This window comes from Bubalus kerabau, chromosome X (assembly GCF_029407905.1).
Source record: "Bubalus kerabau isolate K-KA32 ecotype Philippines breed swamp buffalo chromosome X, PCC_UOA_SB_1v2, whole genome shotgun sequence".
NCBI lineage: Eukaryota > Metazoa > Chordata > Mammalia > Artiodactyla > Bovidae > Bubalus > Bubalus kerabau.
The window spans coordinates 108,226,211-108,252,266 of NC_073647.1; the positions used below are offsets into that span (position 1 = coordinate 108,226,211).

The following is a 26,056-nucleotide window of genomic DNA, read 5'->3' on the forward strand; positions in this document are numbered from 1 at the left end:
GTGTGATCACTGACCTAGAGCCAGACATCCTGGAATGTGAAGTCAAGTGGGCCTTAGAAGGCATCACTACGAACGAAGCTAGTGGAGGTGATGGAATTCCAGTAGAGCTATTCCAAATCCTGAAACATGATGCTGTGAAAGTGCTGCAGTCAATATGCCAGCAAATTTGGAAAACTCAGCAGTGGCCACAGGACTGGAAAAGGTCAGTTTTCATTCCAATCCCAAAGAAAGGCAATGCCAAATAATGCTCAAACTACCAGACAACTGCACTCATCTCACACGCTAGTAAAGTAATGCTCAAAATTCTACAAGGCAGGCTTCAGCAATATGTGAACCGTGAACTTCCTGATGTTCAAGCTGGTTTTAGAAAAGGCAGAGGAACCAGAGATCAAATTGCCAACATCCGCTGGATCATCGAAAAAGCAAGAGAGTTCCAGAAAAGCATCTATTTCTGCTTTATTGACTATGTCAAAGACTTTGTGTGGATCACAATAAACTGTGGAAAATTCTGAAAGAGATGGGAATACCAGACCACCTGATCTGCCTCTTGAGAAATCTGTATGCAGGTCAGGAAGCAACAGTTAGAACTGGACATGGAACAACAGACTGGCTCCAAATAGGAAAAGGAGTTCGTCAAGGCTATATATTGTCACCCTGTTTATTTAACTTATATGCAAAGTATATCATGAGAAACGCTGGACTGGAAAAAACACAAGCTGGAATCAAGATTGCTGGGAGAAATATCAATAACCTCAGATATGCCGATGACAGCACCCTTATGGCAGAAAGTGAAGAGGAACTCAAAAGCCTCTTGATGAAAGTGAAAGTGGAGAATGAAAAAGTTGGCTTAAAGCTCAACATTCAGAAAATGAAGATCATGGCATCCGGTCCCATCACTTCATGGGAAATAGTTGGGGAAACAGTGGAAACAGTGTCAGACTTTATTTTTCTGGGCTCCAAAATCACTACAGATGGTGACTGCAGCCATGAAATTAAAAGACGCTTACTCCTTGGAAGGAAAGTTATGACCAACCTAGATAGCATATTCAAAAGCAGAGACATCACTTTGCCAACAAAGGTCCGTCTAGTCAAGGCTAAGGTTTTTCCTGTGGTCATGTATGGATGTGAGAGTTGGACTGTGAAGAAGGCTGAGTGCCGAAGAATTGATGCTTTTGAACTGTGGTGTTGGAGAAGACTCTTGAGAGTCCCTTGTACTGCAAGGAGATCCAACCAGTCCATTCTGAAGGAGATCAGCCCTGGGATTTCTTTGGAAGGAATGATGCTAAAGCTGAAACTCCAGTACTTTGGCCACCTCATGCAAAGAGTTGACTCATTGGAAAAGACTCAGATGCTGGGAGGGATTGGGGGCAAGAGGAGAAGAGGACGACAGGTGATGAGATGGCTGGATGGCATCACTGACTCAATGGACGTGAGTCTCAGTGAACTCTGGGAGTTGGTGATGGACAGGGAAGCCTGGCTTGCTGCGATTCATGGGGTCGCAAAGAGTCGGACACGACTGAGCGACTGATCTGATCTGAAACCTACTGAACAAGACAAAAGACCTGTACACCCAAAACTATAAGGTGCTAATTAAAGAAACTGAAGAGGACACAAAGAGATGAGAAGATATACTACGTTCTTGGCTTGGAAGAATCAACATTGTCAAAATTACTATACTATACAATGCAATCTACAGATTCAATTAAATCCCTATCAAATTATAAATGGCATTTTTCACAGAACTAGAAGGAAAAATCTTAAGATCTGTATGGAGACAAAGAAGACCCCGAACACTCAAAGTAGTCTTGAAAACGAAAAATGGAGCTGGAGGAATCAGGTTCCCCCAGATCAGGCTATACTACAAAGCTATAGTCATCAAAACAGTATGGCACTGGTACAAAAACAGACATATAGATCAATGAAAGAAGACTGAAGTCTAGAAATAAACTCTAGCACACATGGTCAGGTAATCTATGACAAAGGGAGCCAGACTGCACAATGGGAAAGACAATTTCTTCAACAAATGGTGCTGGGAAAACAGGACAGCTGTATGTAAAAATTAAATTAGAACACTTTAACACAATACACAAAGGTAAACCCAAAATGGAATAAAGACCTAAATGTGAGACCCTACACTATAAAACTATTAGAGGAAAACATAGGCATAACATTCTATGACATAAATAGCAGCAAGATTTTTTCAATCCATCTCCCATAGAAATGAAAATAAAAACAAATTTAAACAAATGGAACCTAATTAAACAGAAAAGCTTTTGCACAGCAAAGGAAACCATAAACAAAATAAGAACACAACACATAGACTGGGAAAAAATATTCGTAAATGAGGTAACCAACAGGGGATTCAGTTCAGTTGCTCAGTCATGTCCGACTCTTTGTGAAGCCATGGACTGCAGCACGCCAGGCCTCCCTGTCCATTGCCAACTCCCTGAGTTCACTCAAACTCATGTCCACTGAGTCGGTGATGCCATCCAACCATCTCATTCTCTGTCATCCCCTTCTCCTCCTGCCCTCAATCTTTCCCATGTATCAGGGTCTTTTCAAATGAGTCAGCTCTTTGCATCAGGTGGCCAAAGTATTGGAGTTTCAGCTTCAGCATCAGTCCTTCCAATGAACATTCAGGACTGATTTCCTTTAGGATGGACTGGCTGGATCTCCTTGCAGTCCAAGCGACTCTCAAGAATCTTCTCCAACACCACAGTTCAAAAGCATCAATTCTTCAGTGCTCAGCTTTCTTTATAGTCCAACTCTCACATCCATACATGACCACTGGAAAAAACCATAGCTTTGAATAGACGGACCTTTGTTGGCAAAGTAATGTCTTTGCTTATTAATATGCTGTCTAGGTTGGTCATAACTTTTCTTCCAAGAAATTAGTGTCTTTTTATTTCATGTCTGCAGTCACCATCTGCAGTGATTTTGGAGCCCCCCCCGCCCTCCCCCCAAAAAAGTCTGCCACTGTTTCCCCATCTATTTGCCTTGAACTGATGGGACCAGATGCCATGATCTTCGTTTTCTGAATGTTGAGCTTTAAGCCAACTTTTTCACTCTCCTCTTTCACTTTCATTAAGAGGCTCTTTAGTTCTTCACTTTCTGCCATAAGGGTGGTGTCATCTGCATATCTGAGATTATTGATATTTCTCCCGGCAATCTTGATTCCAGCTTGTGCTTCATCCAGCCCAGCCTTTCTCATTATGTACTCTGCATTTAAGTTAAATAAGCAGGGTGACAATATACAGCCTTGACGTACTCCTTTTCCTATTTGGAACCAGTCTGTTGTTCCATGTCCACTTCTAAGTGTTGCTTCCTGACCTGCATACAGGTTTCTCAAGAGGCATGTCAGGTGGTCTGGTATTCCCATCTCTTTTGGAATTTTCCAGTTTATTGTGATCCACACAAAGGCTTTGGCATATCAATAAAGCAGACCAAGTTGTTTTTCTGGAACTCTCTTGCTTTTTTGATGATCCAGCAGATGTTGGCAATTTGATCTCTGCTTCTTCTGCCTTTTCTAAAACCAGCTTGAACATCTGGAAATTCTCGGTTCACGTATTGTTGAAGCTTGGTTTGCAGAATTTTGAGCATTACTTTGCTAGCATGTGAGATGAGTGCAATTGTGCAGTAGTTTGAGCATTTTTTGGCATTGCCTTTCTTAGGGATTGGAATGAAAACTGACCTTTTCCAGTCCTATGGCCACTGCTGAGTTTTCCAAATTTGCTGGCATATTCAGTGCAGCACTTTCACAGCATCATCTTTCAGGATTTGAAATAATGCAACTGTAAATCCATCGTCTCCACTAGCTTAGTTTGTAGTTATACTTCCTAAGGCCCACTTGACTTCACATTCCAGGATGTATGGCTCTAGGTGAGTGATCACCTATCTGGGTCATGAAGATCTTTTCTGTATAGTTGTTCTGTGTATTCTTGCCACCTCTTCTTAATATCTTCTGCTTCTGTTAGGTCCATACCATTTCTGTCCTTTATCGAGTCCATCTTTGCATGAAATGTTCCCTTGGTATCTCTAATTTTCGTGAAGAGATCTCTAGTGTTTCCCATTCTATTGTTTTCCTCTATTTCTTTGCACTGATCACTGAGGAAGGCTTTCTTATCTCTCCTTGCTGTTCTTTGGAACTGCATTCAAATGGGTATATATTCCCTTTTCTTCTTTTTAAACAGGGGATTAGTCTCCAAAATTTACAAACATGCGGCTTAATATAACAACAACCCAACCGAAAAATGAGCAGAAGACCCAAAGAGACATTTCTGCAAAGGAGACAAACAGATGGCCAAAAGGTATGTGAAAAGATTTTCAACATAGCTAATTACTAGAGAAATGCAAATCAAAACTACAATGAGACATCATCTCACACCAGCGAAAATAGCTATCATCAAAGAATCCACAAACAGTAAATGCTGGAGAGGGTGTGGAGAGAAGGAAACCCTCCTACACAGTTGATAGGGATGTAAATTGGTAAAACCATTTTGGAGAACAGTATGTAGGTTCCTTAAAAAATAGAGCTGCCATATGACCGTGTAATCCCACTCCTGGGCCTATATCCAGAGAAAAGCATGGTCTAAATGGATACATGCACCCCAGTGTTCATTGCAGCACTGTTTACAATAGCCAGATGCTTTTGAACTGTGGAGTTGGAGAAGACTCTTGAGAGTCCCTTGGACTGCAAGGAGATCCAACCAGTCCATTCTGAAGGACATCAGCCCTGGGATTTGTTTGGAAGGGATGATGCTGAAGCTGAAACTCCAGTACTCTGGCCACCTCATGCGAAGAGTTGACTCATTGGAAAAGACTCTGATGCTATGAGGGATTGGGGGCAGGAGGAGAAGGGGACGACAGAGGATGAGATGGCTGGATGGCATCACTGACTCGATGGACCTGAGTCTGAGTGAACTCTGGGAGTTGGTGATGGACAGGGAGGCCTGGCTTGCTGCGATTCATGGGGTCGCAAAGAGTCGGACACGACTCAGTGACTGAACTGAACTGACATGGAAGCAACCTGAATGTCCACCAGCAGATAAATGAATAAAGATGATGACTGCTACCCTCTGAAGCACAATGAGTTCCTAGTCTAAAGTGGGCCAGTTCAGTTAACCTTACAATTTTCCAGGAGACTAAAATTATTTAGGTGAGATTAAACAACAATATATGCAAACAACTAATCAGAAAAGGAGCACATTTGAGCTTTAAAGAAAGTAGGAGTTGGGATTCTGAACAACTATCTACAGCTTTTTTTTTTTTAAATCTTATTTTATTTTTAAACTTTACATAATTGTATTAGTTTTGCCAAATATCAAAATGAATCCGCCACAGGTATACATGTGTTCCCCATCCTGAACCCTCCTCCCTCCTCCCTCCCCATTCCATCCCTCTGGGTCGTCCCAGTGCACCAGCCCCAAGCATCCAGTATCGTGCATCGAACCTGGACTGGCAACTCATTTCATACATGATATTTTACATGTTTCAATGCCATTCTCCCAAATCTTCTCACCCTCTCCCTCTCTCACAGAGTCCATAAGACTGTTCTATACATCAGTGTCTCTTTTGCTGTCTCGTACACAGGGTTATTGTTACCATCTTTCTAAATTCCATATATATGCGTTAGTATACTGTATTGGTGTTTTTCTTTCTGGCTTACTTCACTCTGTATAATAGGCTCCAGTTTCATCCACCTCATTAGAACTGATTCAAATGTATTCTTTTTAATGGCTGAGTAATACTCCATTGTGTATAGGTACCACAGCATTCTTATCCATTCATCTGCTGATGGACATCTAGGTTGCTTCCATGTCCTGGCTATTATAAACAGTGCTGCGATGAACATTGGGGTACACGTGTCTCTTTCCCTTCTGGTTTCCTCAGTGTGTATGCCCAGCAGTGGGATTGCTGGATCATAAGGCAGTTCTATTTCCAGTTTTTTAAGGAATCTCCACACTGTTCTCCATAGTGGCTGTACTAGTTCGCATTCCCACCAACAGTGCAAGAGGGTTCCCTTTTCTCCACACCCTCTCCAGCATTTATTACTTGTAGACTTTTGGATCGCAGCCATTCTGACTGGTGTGAAATGGTACCTCATAGTGGTTTTGATTTGCATTTCTCTGATAATGAGTGATGTTGAGCATCTTTTCATGTGTTTGTTAGCCATCTGTATGTCTTCTTTGGAGAAATGTCTATTTAGTTCTTTGGCCCATTTTTTGATTGGGTCATTTATTTTTCTGGAGTTGAGCTGTAGGAGTTGCTTGTATATTCTCGAGATTAGTTGTTTGTCAGTTGCTTCATTCACTATTATCTTCTCCCATTCTGAAGGCTGTCTTTTCACCTTGCTAATAGTTTCCTTTGATGTGCAGAAGCTTTTAAGGTTAATTAGGTCCCATTTGTTTATTTTTGCTTTTATTTCCAATATTCTGGGAGGTGGGTCATAGAGGATCCTGCTGTGATGTATGTCAGAGAGTGTTTTGCCTATGTTCTCCTCTAGGAGTTTTATAGTTTCTGGTCTTATGTTTAGATCTTTAATCCATTTTGAGTTTATTTTTGTGTATGGTGTTAGAAAGTGTTCTAGTTTCATTCTTTTACAAGTGGTTGACCAGATTTCCCAGCACCACTTGTTAAAGAGATTGTCTTTTCTCCATTGTATATTCTTGCCTTCTTTGTCAAAAACAAGGTGTCCATATGTGCATGGATTTATCTCTGGGCTTTCTATTTTGTTCCATTGATCTATATTTCTGTCTTTGTGCCAGTACCATACTGTCTTGATAACTGTGGCTTTGTAGTAGAGCCTGAAGTCAGGTAGGTTGATTCCTCCAGTTCCATTCTTCTTTCTCAAGATCGCTTTGGCTATTCGAGGTTTTTTGTATTTCCATACAAATTGTGAAATTATTTGTTCTAGCTCTGTGAAGAATGCTGTTGGTAGCTTGATAGGGATTGCATTGAATCTATAGATTGCTTTGGGTAGTATACTCATTTTCACTATATTGATTCTTCCAATCCATGAACATGGTATATTTCTCCATCTATTTGTGTCCTCTTTGATTTCTTTCACCAGTGTTTTATAGTTTTCTATATATAGGTCTTTAGTTTCTTTAGGTAGATATATTCCTATGTATTTTATTCTTTCCATTGCAATGGTGAATGGAACTGTTTCCTTAATTTCTCTTTCTGTTTTCTCATTATTTTAATTGCTGGCTTACTGTTCAGTCTAACAAACATGAATTGAGGGACTACAAATGCCAAGATGCAGATAGCACAGAGTAAGTCACTTAAAAAGAACACAAAAAGCTATAAGCACGATACCACTGGAACACAGAGGAAAGACACGTAACCAGTCAGTGAGGTACTGCTTTCTAGAAGAAGCAAACCTATTTATAAAATTCAAGGGAAAACAGCTCCCTGAGAAAAGTTTCATGTCTCATTTTCCAATGTAGACATGTAGTCTAAAGCTTTACTGTGCTTAGTCGCTCAGTCGTGTTTGACTCTCTGCGACCCCATGGAGTGTAGCTCGCCAGGCTCTTCTGTCCATGGGGATTCTCCAGGCAAGCATACTGGAGTGGTTTGCCATGCCCTCCTTCAAGGGTCTTCCCAACCCAGGGATCAATCCAGGTCTCCCGCATTGTAGGCAGATTCTTTTACCGTTTGAGCCACCAGGGAAGCCCAAGAATACTAGAGTGGGTAGCCTATCCCTTCTCCAGGAGAACTTTCTGACCCAAGAATTGAACCGGGGTCTTCTGCATTGCAGGTGGATTCTTTACCAGCTGAGCTACCCAGGAAGCCCCTACTCTACAGCTGCTGCTGCTGCTAAGTCACTTCAGTCGTGTCTGACTCTGTGTGACCCCATAGACTGCAACCCACCAGGCTCCCCCGTCCCTGGGATTCTCCAGGCAAGGACATTGGAGTGGGTTGCCATTTCCTTCTCCAATGCATGAAAGTGAAAAGTGAAAGTGAAGTCGCTCAGTCATGTCCGACTCTTAGCGACTCCATGGACCGCAGCCTACCAGGCTCCTCTGTCCATGGGATTTTCCAGGCAAGAGTACTGGAGTGGGTTGCCATTGCCTTGTCCATACTCTACAGCAGTGGCTTTCAAACTGTGCTTCCTAGACCAGGATTTGAGCAGATGGAGAAGTGGACCAAATAACCAGACAGGGCAAGTGCTCCTATTTTCTCTTCAATCTGAGCTCATATTCTCCATCTTATCTATTTTATATTTTGGCTCTTTCAAAAAATATCTTACTGAACAACATTTTCCATTTAAAAACAAGTGTAAGTATTTATCACTAGAATGCATGCTCCAATAAAGCCAGGATTTCTTCGTGTGTTTTGTTTACTGGTATACCTCCAGTGGATAGAACATCAGTGAACCATTTAGGCCTTCAACCAATATTTACTGAGCCAAGCACTGAAACATGTCAGGCACTGACCTAGGTGTTAAGATACAATAGTGAACAAGAGCCCCAAATTCCTGTCCTCATGGAGCTGACATTCTAGTGATTAATATTTCACAGTGGTGGGCGGGGGGCAGTTAGATCAGTTTGGTAGAGCGTGGTGCTAATATTTCACAATAGGCACAGGGCCATAGAGAATATCTAGATTGTAAGCCTGCTGGCTGTTAATTGTTTAGTCACTAAGTTGTGTCTGTCTCTTTTGTAATCCCATGGACTGTAGCCTGCCAGGGATTCAGTTCATGGGATTTCCCAGGCAGAAATACTGGAGTGGGTTACCAATACTCCAGGGGATCTTCCCACCCATGGATCGAACCCCTGCCTCCTGCATTGGCAGGCAGATTATTTACCACTGAGTCACCAGAGAAGTCCAAGCTTGCTAGTTACAATGATTATATTATACCTATCTCTAGAATCTTGCCTGACCATAGAAAGTTTAATCCAGAGGTAATACTGCTTTCTGACCTCTGCAATTTGACTTTCTCCAGTTCATCCCAAATTCTGCTGGGATACTAGCCTCATTTCCCTACCATGTTTAATACATGAAACTGGTGTCAGACTCAGACAGGGCTCTGTGGTCCACCTGTTCTCAATTCTGAAGAAATCAGAGATGACAAGGAAGCAGCACTTTATAAGAAAAGTAAAGGGCAGGTATGGATTATGTGTAAGTGTGCTTTATCGGGAGAAATATGGATGGCCTTATACTTCAACTGCAAGGTCTATGTGCCTTGAAGTCTAATTACCTTAAAATTACAGACTAAAACTACTGTTGATGCAAATTTGTGCCACTACATACTGTGGAGTTCAACAACCATTAAGAAACTAAACTGATTATCACAAAGCTAAGAATAATGTCAAATTAAAAAGTAGGAATAGGGCTTCCCTGGAGTCCAGTGGTTAAGAATCCACTTGCCAATACAGGGGACATTGGTTTAATCCCTACTCTGGGAATATCCCACATGCTATGGGGCAACAAAGCCTCTGTGCTACAACTACTGAGCCCAAGCTCTAGAGCCTGTGAGCCACAACTACTGCACCCACATGCTACAACTACTGAAGCCTACACACCCTCCAGCCCATGCTCTGCAACAAGAGAAGCCACCTCAATGAGAAGCCTGGGTACTGCAACAAAAAGTAGCCCCCACTCACTGCAACTAGAGAAAGTTTGTATGCAGCAGTGAAGACTCAGTGAAGCCAAATATCAATCAATCTTTTTTTAAAAAGTAAGAATAGTAGCAATCAAAATCATAGCCAATTTAAGGCAACATTCAAAAAGTGGTCTTCCCTCTCAACTATAGGAATATCAGTTATCTACACACACACTCTGGTAGAGTCTTTGCCATTAAATAGTGCAGTCAAGCTAGAGGTGGTAAATACAGATCCAGAGTTACCAAAGGCTATTAAAGATGGTCATTTTAATTTGTGAATACTCAATTTTAGTACCCTTAAATTGCTCTTAGGCTGCCAAGAGCCAGCTCATTTCTGTAGGTGAAACTGCCTATCAAATATAAGAATAATAACTTAGATTTATTTAATTTGTTGTGGCTCATCTGGGGGCTGGAGACTATTTTGAGCATAACTGTTGTAATCAGCAGAAACAGCAGGAACTTCAGCATTCAATGGACCTATGCTCAAACTGAAGTTGTGGGGCAAATCATGGGCAAGTCATTTAACTTCTTCATCTATAGAGTAGAGATTCTGTTATATTCCTACCTAATTGTAAGACTTTGAAATTATCATTATGAAATAAAGCCCAGTCCATTTATTCTACGAAGATGAATTCTATGGTACATATTACTCTCTGCAGGTCCTCAGAAATATTTGAAACAAGTACATTCCAGAATAGGCACTTGTTCTACCCAAAGCAACATCTTTAGGATTGAAAAATCAGAAGGCCCGATGAAAGGTAATCTTAGAAATAAGAGGAGAACAGGGATTTCCCTGGTGGTACAGTGGTGGTACAGTCTGCCTGCCACTGCAGGAGACATGGGTTTGATTCCTGGTCCAGAAGACTCCACATGTGGTGAAGCAACAAAGCCTGTGCTCCATAACTACTGAGCCTGTACACCACAACTACAGAAGGCAACATGCTCTAGAGCCTGCATGACCCAACTACTGAGCCCATGTGCCTAGACCCTGTGCTCTGCAACAAGAGAACTACTGCAATGAGAAGCCTGTGCACCACAACAAAGAGTAGCCCCTGCTCACAACTAAAGAAAGCCTGCCCAAAGCAACAAAGACCCAGTGCAGCCAAAAAGAATAAAAAATGTTTAAAAAAAAAAAAGAAATAAGAGAAGAACAACAGTCCAAGGTAGCTTTTGGGTTACCTTGGCAAGGACAGGAACTGGAGAGGTGACAATGATGCTGAGAAATTTCTAACAGTCCTTGAGCTAGGGGTTGCAGCTAACATAAATGAAGATGGTTAAGAAAACCAACCATCAGAAAAAAATTTTCCCTAAACTACACTGTGGGTGTTAACAATATGAACAACTAAAATACTGGAGTTTATAAATTCAAAATTAAAAAAAAAAGTTAAACATAGGAAAATTTAACCATTACATTTTTGCATCTGCTCGTTTGACTTGGAACAGGAGGTCTGATGCCTTTCTAATGTACCAAGAGGTCAATGTTAGGTCTTATATTTTTGTGTTACATGGGTACTAAAGAATTTAGCCTTGAATCCTTTTACTGGGAATGATTAATTTTATCCTATTTCATAATGGAAAACAGCTGCTTTGAAATGTAGGCATTTCCAAACATAAATAGATGTCTTGCATAGTGTTTTTTATATTTAGGATTACTACTCCTCAGATATTTGTAGAATTTTGGCATTTGAATGACATCATGCTTCAATTTCAGTACCACAGAACACTAAATCAGTATCTCCACTGTCGCTGAATATTTATTGGAAGGACTGAAGCTAAAGCGCCAATATTTTGGCCACCTGATGTAAAGTGCCAACTCATTGGAAAAGACCCTGATGCTGGGAAAGACTGAGGGAAGGAGGGAAAGATTGAGGGCAGGAGGAGAAGAGGGCAACAGATGAGATGGTTGGATGGCATCACCGACTCATCCATCACTGGATGGACATGAGAGACAGTGAAGGACAGGGAAGCCTGGCATGTTGCAGTCTATACGGTCGCAAAGAGTAAGACCCAACTAAGGGACTGACCAAAAACAACTGTAGCTATTCTTTCACACCATGAACATCAATTGGAAAAGGTTATTTTCATAGAATATAAGGTCAGAGAAACTTTTATTGGAATTCAGTAGACAACTCCACAATTTGGGGAATGTAATACAGGCCATCATGTTCATTTACTGGAAACCAATTTCAGCAAAGTGAGCCAGTCTATCTCCTGCCAAATGAGTGGTCCTAAGGCATAATTTTGCTGCTGCTGCTGCTAAGTCACTTCAGTTGTGTCCGACTCTGTGCGACTCCATAGATGGCAGCCCACCAGGCTCCCCTGTTCCTGGGATTCTCCAGGCAAGAACACTGGAGTGGGTTGCCATTTCCTTCTCTAATGCATGAAAGTGAAAAGTGAAAGTGAAGTTGCTCAGTCCTGTGCAACCCTCAGCGACCCCATGGACTGCAGCCTACCAGGCTCCTCCACCCATGGGATTTTCCAGGCAAGAGTACTGGAGTGGGTTGCCATTGCCTTCTCCGATAATTTTGCTAGGAATGAGCAAATACAGCCACACATTTGCAATATATTTCTGAACAACCTTACTTTTATTCAAACTGAACTCTAATGTCAACCAAATAGGCCAAATATTTTATTTTAGTCTTTGCTGGTGTGCTGAATGCCTTTTGGAGGCCAAGTAAGTTGTTTTTCTCCAGTATCTTCAGCACCATACCTCAACTAGGTCAATTAATCTCCATAATAGGGCAGATCTGCATGACATGAATCTAAAAATTCACCAAGCAAAGTATTCAACTATGTTTGGTGCAAACCACAATGTTAATTACCAGTTACTGACATGATTCATTTTGAACATGTCTGCATAAAAAATGGAATCCAAAGGAGTGATACAATGAACAGCCTTAAGTCTTTGTAAAATGTTTCTGAAAAAGAACTGAAGCTTCCTAAGGCCAACAGTAACATTATTGCAGAAGCACCATCTGTAGTCATATTCATTAATTTTGACCAATCTATACTAAAAATTTCAAGACTTTTCTCAACATACAAAATCCAGATATTTGTAGATGAACCCATCACAAGAAACTCCAAAAGAGTTAGACTGCTTCAAAATTATTAACATATAAATTATATATCTAGGTACAGTTCTCAAACTTTAGAGTGTATCAGAATCTGTTGGCGGGCTTATTAGAATAAATTGACAAGCTTCATTTCCAGTAGGTCTGGGGTAAGGCCTGATAATGTGTATTTATAACAAGTTCCCAAGTGGTACAGTGCTGTTGATCAGGGACCATACTTTGAGAACTACTGGCTAGACACATAATCAAGTGTATTTTTAAATGTACAGTGTTTATATCTGTTGTAACCAACTGTAATCTAAAACTTTATAATTTAACTTCTTGACACAATTTGTCACAAAAATGTTCAGCCACCAATCTTAAACATCCTGAACAACAGTATCTACTACTTTTGCAAATGTTTATTCATGATGTAAAATTCTGCTGTACTCAACACTCTTTTCTTAAATCACTACCTACAAAAGGCTTTCAAGCCATGGCAATTTTTTCATGTAATATATAATCACATTTCATGGCTGCTGCTGCTGCTGCTAAGTCACTTCAGTCGTGTCCGACTCTGTGCGACCCAATGGACTGCAGCCTACCAGGCTTCTCCGTCCATGGGATTCTCCAGGCAAGAACACTGGAGTAGGTTACATTTCATGGCAGTATTATTTAAATCTGTCTGTATTAAAAAACAACCTATTGAAATTCCAATCCCTTTTAAAAATTCTTTTTGATTCAGCACTTATTATTCTTGTATACTGGTCATATTTCTTACAATGGTTTATTTTTAAATGGTGTCTTAAGTTATAGTCTTTCAACAAACACACTGTGTTTAGATACATCATCACTTCCACTAGGAAATAGGCTCCCTTTAATTTTCCTTTAAATATTTGTCCTTCTGTATGTTTTCTCCACTTTTCAGATATGGGTAGAAGAAATATTGTATATTCTTCAAAACTACTATAAAAAAAGGACAAGCAAAAAAGAAAACAAAACAAAACAATAGTACAAGCACAACAATCAATGGTGTGTTAGTTTTCTATTTTTGTATAACAAATTACCCCCCAAATTTAGTAGCTTGAAGAGCATTTATTTTCTCATACTGTCTGTGAATGTGGCTTAACTGGGTTCTTTGGCTCAGGGTCTCTCACAGACTGCAATCAAGGTGTCAGCTAAGGCTGCAGTCATCTCAAGGCTCGACTGGGAAAGGATCTGCTTACAAGCTCACTCAAGTGGCTGTTGGCAGGATTTAGTTCCTGTGGGCTGTTGCACTGAGGACCTCAGTTCCTCACTGGTTGTTGGTCGGAGGCTGCCCTCAGTTACTTGTAACGTGAGCTTCTTCATAGGGCAGCCCAAAACATGGAGTTTGCTTCACCAGAGTGATCAAGCAAAAAAATCCAAGGGGGAGAGAGAGTGCAAACAAGATGGAAGTTGCAGTCTTTTATAACCTAATTTTGGAAGTGACATCTCATCATTTTTGTTATATTCTATTCATTAAAAGCAAGTCACAGTCCAGCCCACACACAGGAGGTGGGGGTAGATTAAACAAGAGTGTGAATACCAGGAGGTGGGAATTACTAGGAGCCATGTCAGTTCAGTTCAGTCACTTAGTCGTGTCTGACTCTTTGAGACCCCATGAACTGCAGCACGCCAGGCCTCCCTGTCCATCACCAACTCCCGGAGTCCACCCAAACCCATGTCCATTTTGTTGGTGATGCCATCCAACCATCTCATTCTCTGTCGTCCCCTTCTCCTCCTGCCCTCAATCTTTCCCAGCATCAGGGTCTTTTCAAATGAGTCAGCTCTCCACATCAGGTAGCCAAAGTATTGGAGTTTCAGCTTCAACATCAGTCCCTCCAATGAACACCCAGGACTGATCTCCTTTAGGATGGACTGGTTGGATCTCCTTGCAGTCCAAGGGACTCTCGAGTCTTCTCCAACACCACAGTTCAAAAGCATCAATTCTTCAGTGCTCAGCTTTTTTTACAGTCCAACTCTCACATCCATACATGACTAATGGAAAAACTGTAGCTTTGACTAGACAGACCTTTGTTGGCAAAGTAATGTCTCCGCTTTTGAATATGCTGTCTAGGTTGGTCATAACTTTCCTTCCAAGGAGTAAGCGTCTTTTAATTTCATGGCTGCAATCACCATCTGCAGTGATTTTGGAGCCCAGAAAAATAAAGGTAGCCACTGCTTCCACTGTTTCCCCATCTACCTACTGTGAATTGATGGGACTGGGAGCCATGTAGAAAATGGCTATCATGACAGGCAAGTGGCACTTGGTCAGACACCATGGAGCAGTACAGACTCCAATAAATGAAGACCATGTGGCTTGATAAAAGGGACAAGTCAGTGTTGCACGAGGATGATATTTCAAGAGCAGCTAGAATGTTAAAATTCTTGGTAATATTTCACAATTTTTAAAATGTTGGCAACAAATCCATACTTATTAAAAAAGAAATGAGTTTGTAAAATGCAAGTTAAATGATAGAGGGAAATGAAAAACCATCCAACTAGATTATGCCTTAATATTCAATCCAAACCCACAATGTGACTTTAGATCCTGATGAGCACTACTGATCAATGAAAATCAATGGAATTCTTTTAAAAAATGTGTGGAGCTATGGGCTGCCAGTTTGCCATAATCCTTGTGATTTTCTTTGTGGTACAGATGAAAAGGCAAAAGTTTTGGTATCTGAAATGCAAATTGTGGTCCTGCCACTTTCACTATGTCCTTGGGCCTATGACAAGGGTCAGAGAAAAGATCCTCAGGGCTATTACTGTTAGTATTTTCTTATTTGTCTTTCCTACTAGACTATGAGCTCCTGAAGGATTAGAGTACCACTCCACCTGACTGCAGTGTTCCCTGATCTCACTTTCCTAGTTCATTTTTCCAAACAGCACTTACTATACTACCTAAAATACTATACACTTTGTCTTTTTATCTGGTTTATTGTTTGTTCTTCCTACCAGAATATAAACTTCATGAGGTAAGAAACCTGTTTTGGTCACTGCTTTATCCTCTCAATATTAAACTGTGCCTAGAGCACAGTAGAAGCCCATTAAACATTTGCTTAAGGAATAAATTCCACTGTTCATAGTGCAGAGCACAGGGTCTCACACAGGTGTTCAAAAAATGCTAAAAAGCATTCATTGTTCTGATAAGAAAAATGGGGTTAAATGAGGCCAGAGAATGGTAAGCAGATCAAGAAGTACCCTGCATGTCATGTCAAGCTTAAGGCATGAGAGTGAAATGTCAATGTCCAACTTATTTGGCATACAATATATTTTGGTCAAAGTAATTGAAGCTGTCATTTATATGGCATTTACTATGTTGCATATAATGTTCTAAGCACTGTACTTAATTTAATACTCACAATAAAGTCTGTTGCTGCTAAGCTGCTAAGTCGCTTCAGTTGTGTCTGACTCTGTGCGACCCCACAGACGGCAGCCCACCAGGCTCCTCTGTCCCTGGGATTCTCCAAGCAAGAATACTGGAGTGGGTTGCCATTTCCTTCTCCAATGCATGAAAGTGAAAATTGAAAGTGAAGTCGCTCAGTCATGTCTGACTTTTAGCGACCCCAAGGACTGCAGCCTACCAAGCTCCTCCGTCCATGGGATTTTCCAGCCAAGAGTACTGGAGTGGGGTGCCATTGCCTTCTCCGAATAAAGTCGGTAAATAAGATTAACATAATGAATCTATGTAAGCTACTTAGCCCAGGTGGTAGCTATCATTACTAAGACCAAGGGGAAATTTATTCCATAAATGCATTGCTAAACAGCTACAAAGCTTACTTTTCCTTAACAAACTGTGGCAATTACATTTGAAATTGAGTAAGTTTCATGGAATGAACCTATAAAATTATAAAACACTGGCTCTACATTCTTCCTTATCTGCCTTTCAAAGCCTTCTACAGTAAATGAGTCTATCAACTTACCTCTTTCTGTTTCAATAACCATTATTATTCACAATTCATCAAGCCCTGCAGCAAAATCTCTGCCCTCTTTGAACACAATTAAAAGATAATAGGGCCACCCAATATGGATGGGTCATAGTGGAAAGTTCTGACAAAATGTGGTCCATTGGAGAAAGGAATGGCAAAAACACTTCAGTATCTTGCCGTTGAGAACTTCATGAACAGCATGAAAAGGCAAAAAGACATGACACTGAAAGATGAACTACCCAGGTCGGTAGGTGCCCAGTTATGGTACTGGAGAAGAGTGGAGAAATAACTCCAGAAAGAATGAAAAGCCAAAGCGAAAACAACGCCCAGTTCTGGATGTGACTGGTAATGGAAGTCAAGTCTGATGCTGTAAAGAACATTAATGCATAGGAACCTGGAATGTTAGGTCCACGAATCAAGGTAAATTGGAAGTGGTCAAACAAGAGATGGCAAGAGTGAACATCAACATTTTAGGAATCAGTAAACTCAAATGGACAGGAATGGGCAAAATTAATTCAGATGACAATTGTATCTACTATTGGGGCAAGAATCCCTTAGAAGAAATGGAGTAGCCCTCATAGTCAACAAAAGAGTCCGAAATGCAGTACTTGGGTGCAGTCTCAAAAATGACAGAATGATCTCTGTTCATTTCCAAGGCAAACCATGCAATATCACAGTAATCAAAGTCTATGCCCCAATCAGTAATGCAGAAGAAGCTGAAGTTGAATGGTTCTATGACTACCTACAAGACTTTCTAGAACTAACATACATAAAAGATGTTCTTTTCATCACAGGGGAGTGGAATGCAAAAGTAGGAAGTCAAGAGATCCCTGGAGCAACAGGCAAGTTTGACCTTGGAGTACAAAATGAAGCAGGGCAAAGTTTTGTGAAGAGAATGCACTGCTCATAGCAAACACCCTCTTCCAATAATACAAGAGACGACTCTACACATGGACATCACCAGATGGTCACTACTGAAATCAGACTGATTATACTCTTTGCAGCTGAAGATGCAGACGCTCCATACAGTCAACACAAACAAGACCAGGAGCTGACAGTTGCTCAGATCATGAACAACTCAGATCATGAACAGCTTATTGCCAAATACAGACATAAATTGAAGAAAGTAGGGAAAACCACTAGACCATTCAGGTATGACCTAAATCAAATCCCTTATGATTATACAGTGGAAGTGACAAATAGATTCAAGGGATTAGATTTGATAGAGTGCCTGAAGAAATATGGACGGAGGTTCATGACACAGTACAGGAGGCAGTGATCAAGGCCACCCCCAAGAAAAAGAAATGCGAAAAGGCAAAATGGTTGTCTGAGGAGGCCTTACAAATAGCTGAGAAAAGAAGAGAAGCTAAAGGCAAAGGAGAAAAGGAAAGATATATGCATCTGAATGCAGAGTTCCAAATATTAGCAAGGAAAGATAAGAAAGCCTTCCTCAGTGAACAATGCAAGGAAACAGAGGTGAAAGACTAGAGATCTCTTCAACAAAATTAGAGATCCAAGGGAACATTTCATGTGAAGATAAGCACAATAAAGGACATAAGTGGTATGGACCTGACAGAAGCAGACGATATTAAGAAGAGGTGGCAAGAACACAAAGAACTACACAAAAAAGATCTTCATGGCCCAGATAACCATGATGGTCTGATCACTCACCTACAGCCAGACATCCTAAGTGTGAAGTCAAGTGGGCCTTTGGAAGCATCACTATGAACAAAGCGAGTGTTCAGTTCAGTTCAGTCGCTCAGTCGTGTCCGACTCTCTGCGACTCTCTGCAGCACGCCAGGCCTCCCTGTCCATCACCAACTCCTGGAATTCACTCAGACTTATGTCCATCGAGTCGGTGATGCCATCCAGCCATCTCATCCTCTGTCGTTCCCTTCTTCTCCTGCCCCCAATCCGTCCCAGCATCAGTCTTTTCTAATGGGTCAACTCTTCGCATGAGGTGGCCAAAGTATTGGAGTTTCAGCTTTAGCATCAATACTTCCAAAGAACACCCAGGGCTGATCTCCTTTAGAATGGACTGGTTGGATCTCCTTGCAGTCCAAGGGACTCTCAAGAGTCTTCTCCAACACCACAGTTCAAAAGCATCAATTCTTCAGTGCTCAGCTTTCTTCAGAGTCCAACTCTCACATCCATACATGACCACTGGAAAAACCATAGCCTTGACTAGACGGACCTTTGTCGGCAAAGTAGTGTCTCTGCTTTTGAATATGCTATCTAGGTTGGTCATAACTTTCCTTCCAAGGAGTAAGCGTCTTTTAATTTCATGGCTGCAGTCACCATCTGCAGTGATTTTGGAGCCCCAAAAAATAAAGTCTGACACTGTTTCCACTGTTTCCCCATCTATTTCCCATGAAGTGATGGGACCAGATGCCATGATCTTCGTTTTCTGAATGTTGAGCTTTAAGCCAACTTTTTCACTCTCCTCTTTCACTTTCATCAAGAGGCTTTTGAGTTCCTCTTCACTTTCTGCCATAAGGGTGGTATCATCTGCATGTCTGAGGTTATTGATATTTCTCCTGGCAATCTTGATTCCAGCTTGTGCTTCTTCCAGCCCAGTGTTTCTCATGATGTACTCTGCATATAAGTTAAATAAGCAGGGTGACAATATACAGCCTTGATGTATTCCTTTTCCTATTTGGAACCAGTCTGTTGTTCCATGTTCAGTTCTAACTGTTGCTTCCTGACCTGCATACAGATTTCTCAAGAGGCAGGTCAGGTGGTCTGGTATTCCCATCTCTTTCAGAATTTCCCACAGTTTATTGTGATGCACACAGTCAAAGGCTTTGGCATAGTCAATAAAGCAGAAATAGACGTTTTTCTGGAACTCTCTTGCTTTTTCAATGATCCAGTGGATGTTGGCAATTTGATCTCTGGTAGGTGATGGAATTCCAGTTGAGCCATTTCAAACCTGAAAGAAGATGCTTTGAAAGTGCTGCACTCAATATGCCAGCAAATTGGGAAAACTCAGTAGTGGCCACAGGATTGGAAAAGGTGTTTTCATTCCAATCCCAAAGAAAGGCAATACCAAAGAATGTTCAAATTATACACAATTGTGGTCATCTCACCTGCTAGCCAAGTAATGCTCAAAATTCTCCAAATGAGGCTTCAACAATATGTGAATCAAAAAGTTCCAGATGTTCAAGCTGGATTTAGAAAAGGCAGAGGAACCAGAGATCAAATTGCCAACATCCATAGGCTCATAGAAGAAGGAAGAGAGTTCCAGAAAGACATCTACTTCGTCTTTAATGACTATACCAAAGCCTTTGTCAGTATTGATCACAACAAACTTGGAAAATTCTTCAAGAGATGCTAATATCTGAACACCTTACCTGCCTCCTCAGAAATCTGTATGCAAGTCATTAAGAACCAACCATTACCATCTTTCTAAATTCCATATATATGCATTAGTATACTGTAGTGGTTTTTTTCTTTCTGGCTTACTTCTCTCTGTATAATAGGCTCCAGTTCCATCCACCTCATTAGAACTGATTCAAATGTATTCTTTTTAATGGCTGAGGGGGGGGGGGATGATTTGGGAGAATGGCATTAAAACATGTATATCATATAAGAAACGAATCAGCAGTCCAGGTTCGATGCAGGATACAGGAAGCTTGGGGCTGGTGCACTGGATGACCCAGAGGGATGGTATGGGGAGGGAGGTTCAGGATGGGGAACATGTGTACACCTGTGGCGGATGCATGTTGATGTATGGCAAAACCAATACAATATTGCAAAGTAAAAAAAAAAAAAAGAAAGAAAGAACCAACCGTTAGAACCAGACATGGAACAGCAGACTGGTTCCAAATTGGGAAAGGAGTACCTAACGGCTGTATATTGTCACCCTGCTTATTTAACTTATATGTAGAGTATATCATGCCAAATGCTGGGCTGGATGAAGCAAAAGCTGGAATCAAGATTGCCAGGAAAAATATCAGTAACCTCAGATATGCAGATGACACCACCCTTATGGCAGAAAGCGAAGAGGAACTAAACAGCCTCTTGATGAAAGTGAAAGAGGAGAGTGAAAAAGCTGGTTTAAAACTCAACATTCAGAAAACTAAGATCATGGCATCCGGGCAAATAGATGGGGAACAATGGAAACAGTGACTGAGTTTGTTTTTTTGGGCTCTAAAGTCACCACTGATGGTGACTGCAGCCATGAAATTAAAAGACACTTGCTACTTGGAAGAAAAGCTATGACCAACCTAGACAGCGTATTAAATAGTAGAGACATTACTTTGCCAACAAACGTCCATCTAGTCAAAGCTATGGTTTTTCCAGTAGTCATGTATGGATGTGAGAGTTGGACCATAAAGAAAGCTGAGACTGAAGAACTGATGCTTTTGAACTGTGGTGTTGCAGAAGCCTCTTGAGAGTTCCTTGGACTGCAAGGAGATCAAACCAATGAATCCTAAAGAAATCAGTCCTGAATATTCATTGGAAGGGTTGACGCTGAAACTGAAGCTCCAACACCTTCGGCACCTAACTCAAAAAACTGACTCACTGGAAAAGACCCTGATGCTGGGAAAGATTGAAGTGGGGAGGAGAAGGGGATGATAGAGGATGAGATGGTTGGATGGCATCACTGACTCAATGGAGATGAGTTTGAGCAAGCTCTGGGAGCTGGTGATGGACAGGGAAGACTGGCGTGCTGCAGTCCATGGGATCACAAAGAGTCAGACGCAACTGAGCAACTGAACTGAGTGACATACAAAGTTCCAGTCATAAGGTAAGTAAGTTCTAGGGATACAATGTACATGGCATGGGAGAAAAAGAGAATCATAATGTGATATGAAAATACTATGAGAAAAAAAATGAGAATTTTTTTTTTAAAGCACTCTGATAGCACTAGGGAAGGCATCATTTACCTCGGCTGGGAAAGGTTTCATAGTGACAACATTTTAGCAAGAATAAGTAGGAATCTGCTACACAAAGAGTGAGAGTTAAATAAGAAAAGCACTATATGAGAAGACATAGTATGTCTAGAATGTTAAAAAAAGAAAGTTCAGAATGGTTGGGACCTTCCAATATTTGGAACAGGTATGGGCAAAGGTAAGCACCACGTAAGCTGGAGAGAGTTTGGGATCAGACTGTGTGAATGGCATTGTCTGCCATGCTCACAAGTCTGAGTTTAGTAAGGTTAGGCAAAAAGTCATTGGGTATCTTTGGGCATAGGAAAACGTCAGCTTCTCTGATAGCAATGTATAAGATGGACTATGGCACAAAGAGTGAGGCAATTTTCACAGTTCAGATAAGAAATGATGGCAGCCTGAACTACAGCAATGGGGGTGGAAGTAGCTGGATTCAGGAGACATATTTGAGGTAGAGGTGACAAGATCTGGTGACCAAGTGGATAGGAGAAGTGACAGGAAGACTGAAGAATTGAGAAGATCTCCATGGTTTCTGGCTTGAAATGGATGAAAGATGACATTCATAGAAAAAGAGAACATCATAAGTAGAACAAGTTTTGGTGGAAAATAATGAACTCCATCTTGGGTATTTTTTAATATAAGTGACCTATAGGACATTTTGGATTTTTTTTTAATATAAGTGACCTACAAGACATTGAAAAGGTGTGTTGAAAGCTTATGAGAGAGGCTGGGCTAGAGAAAAACAGCTATAGGAATAATCATAATACAGTTAACACTTAAAGCCATAATAACAGATGATATTGCTCAGAATATGTATGTAGAAGAATAGGGCTAGGGCAGAAGTCATGAGAGCACCAATGCTTAAGGAAGCAGTAAGAGGAGGAGAAACAACTAGAGACTTATATGGGAGAATCAGCAGTAAGCTGCATTATGGAATCCAAGAAAGGAAATTCAAAGAAAGGATATCTTATAGAGCATTAATAAAGGGTAAGAATGGAAATGGTTTTGGTGGCTTCAGAATGGTGACATCACATATCAAGTGGCAATAGGCTAGGGAATGGGAATTAATAAAATCTTGTATCTTCAAGAATGATGGTTAAAAGGGAAGAAGAGGGATTAAGGGAATTACAAAACAAAGAGGAAGTTTTTATTCTTTAAAGGTTATTTGTATATGCATATGTACTTATAAATGAAAGAAACCAGAAAGGGAGAGACTTAAAATGTAGGGAAAAAAAGAGACTGCTACTTTTGAATTCCTATAAAATCATTATATGAGTCACTCATTTGGCACTGAGCTTACACATTTGCTTGTACTGGCAGTACTGTCCACTTAGCAAATGAACATATGCTAATGCTAAGTCACTTCAGTCGTGTCCGACTCTGTGTGACCTCATAGACGGCAGCCCACCAAGCTCCCCCATCCCTGGGATTCTCCAGGCAAGAACACTGGAGTGGATTGCCATTTCCTTCTCCAATGCATGAAAGTGAAAAGTGAAAGTGAAATCGCTCAGTCCTGTCCGACCCTCAGCTACCCCATGGACTGCAGCCCACCAGGCTCCTCTGTCCATGGGATTTTCCAGGCAAGAGTACTGGAGTGGGGTGCCATTGCCTTCTCAAATGAACATAAGTGCTCAATAAATCTTCTTCAAAATTTTATTGTATCTATGCATATTATCTGGCTAAAAAGTGTACAATTTGACACAAGAATGTACAAAAAGGAAACCATGTGAAACTGTGGAAACAGACTTTAAGCAATACAAATCCAGGACAGAATTTTATACACTATTTACTGTATATTTTGTTGTTGTTCACTCACCCGATTGTGTCGGACTCTTTGCAACCCTATGGACTGCAGTATACCAGGATTCCCTATCCTTCACTATCTCTCAGAGTTTGCTCAAATTCATGTCCATTGAGTTGCTGATGTCATCCAACCATGTCATTCTCTGTCGACTCCTTCTCCTCCTGCCCTCCATCTTTTCCAGCATCAGGGCCTCTTCCAATGAGTGGGCTCATCTCATCAGGTGGCCAAAGAATTGGAGCTTCAGCTTCAGCATCACTCCTTCCAATAAATATTCAGGTTTGATTTCCTTTACGATTGATTGGTTTGATCTCTTTGCAGTCCAGGGAATTCTCAATAGCCTTTTCTAGCACCACAGTTCGAAAGAATCAATTCTTCGGCACCCTGCCTTCCTTATGGTCCAATTCTCACATCTTTAAATGACTACTGGAAAAACCATAGCTTTGACTAGACATATGTTTGCTGACAAAGTGATATCTCTGCTTTTTAATATGCCTCTCAGGTTTGTTATAGCTTTTCTTCTAAGGAGCAAGCGTCTTTTAATTTCATGGCTACATACACCATCTGCAGTGATTTTGGAGCTCAAGAAAATAAAATCTGTCACTGTTTCAATTGTTGCTCTGTCTACTTGCCATTAAATGATGGGACCGGATGCCATGATCTTCATTTTTTGAATGCTGAGTATTATGCCAGCTTTTTCACTCTCCTCTTTCACATTCATCAAGAGGCTCTTTAGTTCCTCTTCACTTTCTGTGGTGTCATCTGCATATCTGAGGTTACTGATATTTCTCCTGGCAATCTTCATTCCATCTTGTGCTTCATCCAGCCCGGCATTTCACGTGATGTACTCTGCATGTAAGTACATAATGTACTTTGCGTATAGGTGAAATTAGTACCGTGACAACATACAGCCTTGACATACTCCTTTCCCAGTTTTGAACCAGTCCATTGTTTCATGTCTGGTTCTAACTGTTGCTTCTTGACCTGCATACAGGTTTCTCAGGAGGCAGATAAGGTGGTCTGGTATTCCCATCTCTTGAAGAATTTTCCACAGTTCGTCGTGACCCACACAGTCAAAAGCTTAGCATATTCAATGAAGCAGATGTTTTGCAGGAATTCTCTTGCTTTTTCTATGATCAATGGATGTTGGCAATTTGATCTCTGGTTCCTCTGCCTTTTCTAAATCCAGCGTGCACATCTGAAAGTTTTCGGTTCACATACTGTTGAAGCCTAGCTTGAAGGATTTTGAGCATTACTTTGCTAGCATGTGAAATGAGTGCAACTGTGTGGTAGTTTGAACTTTCTTTGACATTGCCCTTCTTTGATATTGGAATGAAAACTCATCTTTTCCAGTCCTGTGGCCACTGCTCAGTTTTTCCAATTTGCTGGCATACTGAGTGCAGCACTTTAACAGCATCATCTTTTAGGATTTGAAATAGCTCAGCTGGAATTCCATCACCTCCACTAGCTTTGTTAATAGCGATGCTTCCTCAGGCCACCTGACTTCACACTCCAGGATGTCTGGCTCTAGATGAGTGACCACACCACTGGGGTTACCCAGGTAATTAATAGCTGTTTTGTATAGTTCTTCTGTGTATTCTTGCCACCTCCTCTTAATCTCTTCTGTTGGGTCCTTTTCGATTCTGTCTTTTACTGTGCCCATCTTTGCATGAAGCGTTCCCTTGGTATCTTCAATTTTCTTGAAGAGATCTGTAGTCTTTTCCAGTCTATTGTTTTCCTCTATTTGTTTGCATTGTTCACTTCAGAAGGCTTTCTTATCTCTTGTTATTCTTTGCAACCCTGCATTCAGAGGGTATATCTTTCCCTTTCTCCTTTGCCTTTTGCTTGAACCCCATGAACAGTACTAATATCTAAACGAAAGAAAAATCATTTCACTTCTTTGCATCTGTTATTCAACTGTTTAATGGGCAGAAAAGCACATATTTTGAGAGCTTATGTGGATTAAACAAGATAAAAAGCACTTGCTATACAACCTGGTGCTCAAGAACAGAAGTAATTACTATTATGGTAATTTTTCCTACCACTGGTGCATCTAGAAGAGTCACTAACATTTCAGGATGTGTCAATGACTGAGGATAATTAAATAATCAGGAGGCAAGAAGATGGCAGAGGAGTAAGACAGGGAAATTGCCAGCCTTACCACTAATACATCAAAAACTCATCAAGATAAAGAGCAACGCCTACAAAGCAACTTCTAGGTGACAGCAGAAGACTCCAGGCCTCCAGGGGGATAGGTTAAGCTCCCTGGAATGAGGTAGGAGAGAATGGGAGACATAAAAAGGGAAAAGACAGAGAACTTCTGGATGGGAGCTTGTGCCCGAGGGAGGGAGGGAATCCTGAAGCAGAAAGAGTTCCTGTGCGCTGGGAACCTCCCTCACAGGCAGGCCCAAGGGGGAGATGCAGAATCTGGGAAAACTGGCAAAGCAAGGACTTAGAGGGCAGAAAACAGAAAAAGCTGCACTACTCAGCCCATAAACAACTCACGGACTCTGGCCCTGAGCAGATGGTGGGCTCAGGGAACTGAGAGAAGCCCACAGAAGTCCCCCAGTGAAGAGGGTGGGCCTGGGGTGACAAGCAAGGCGCAACATACAAACCTCTCCAGCGCACACAACCCTTGCAGCTCAAAGGGCAGGCCTGGAGAGCCAAGACAAGTGCACACAAGACCTGCAACATAGAGGGCTGACTGATGAGACAAAACAAGTGCACACAAGCCCCGAGACCCAGACAGTGGG

At 41.2% G+C, this 26,056-nt stretch overlaps 1 protein-coding gene across 6 annotated transcripts in view; it reads right to left on the bottom strand.

The window, feature by feature from the left end:
- FAM120C (family with sequence similarity 120 member C) overlaps nt 1–26,056 on the bottom strand; it is a 133,083-nt gene that overhangs the window by 94,450 nt on the left and 12,577 nt on the right. The gene's annotated exons all lie outside the window — the stretch shown is intronic.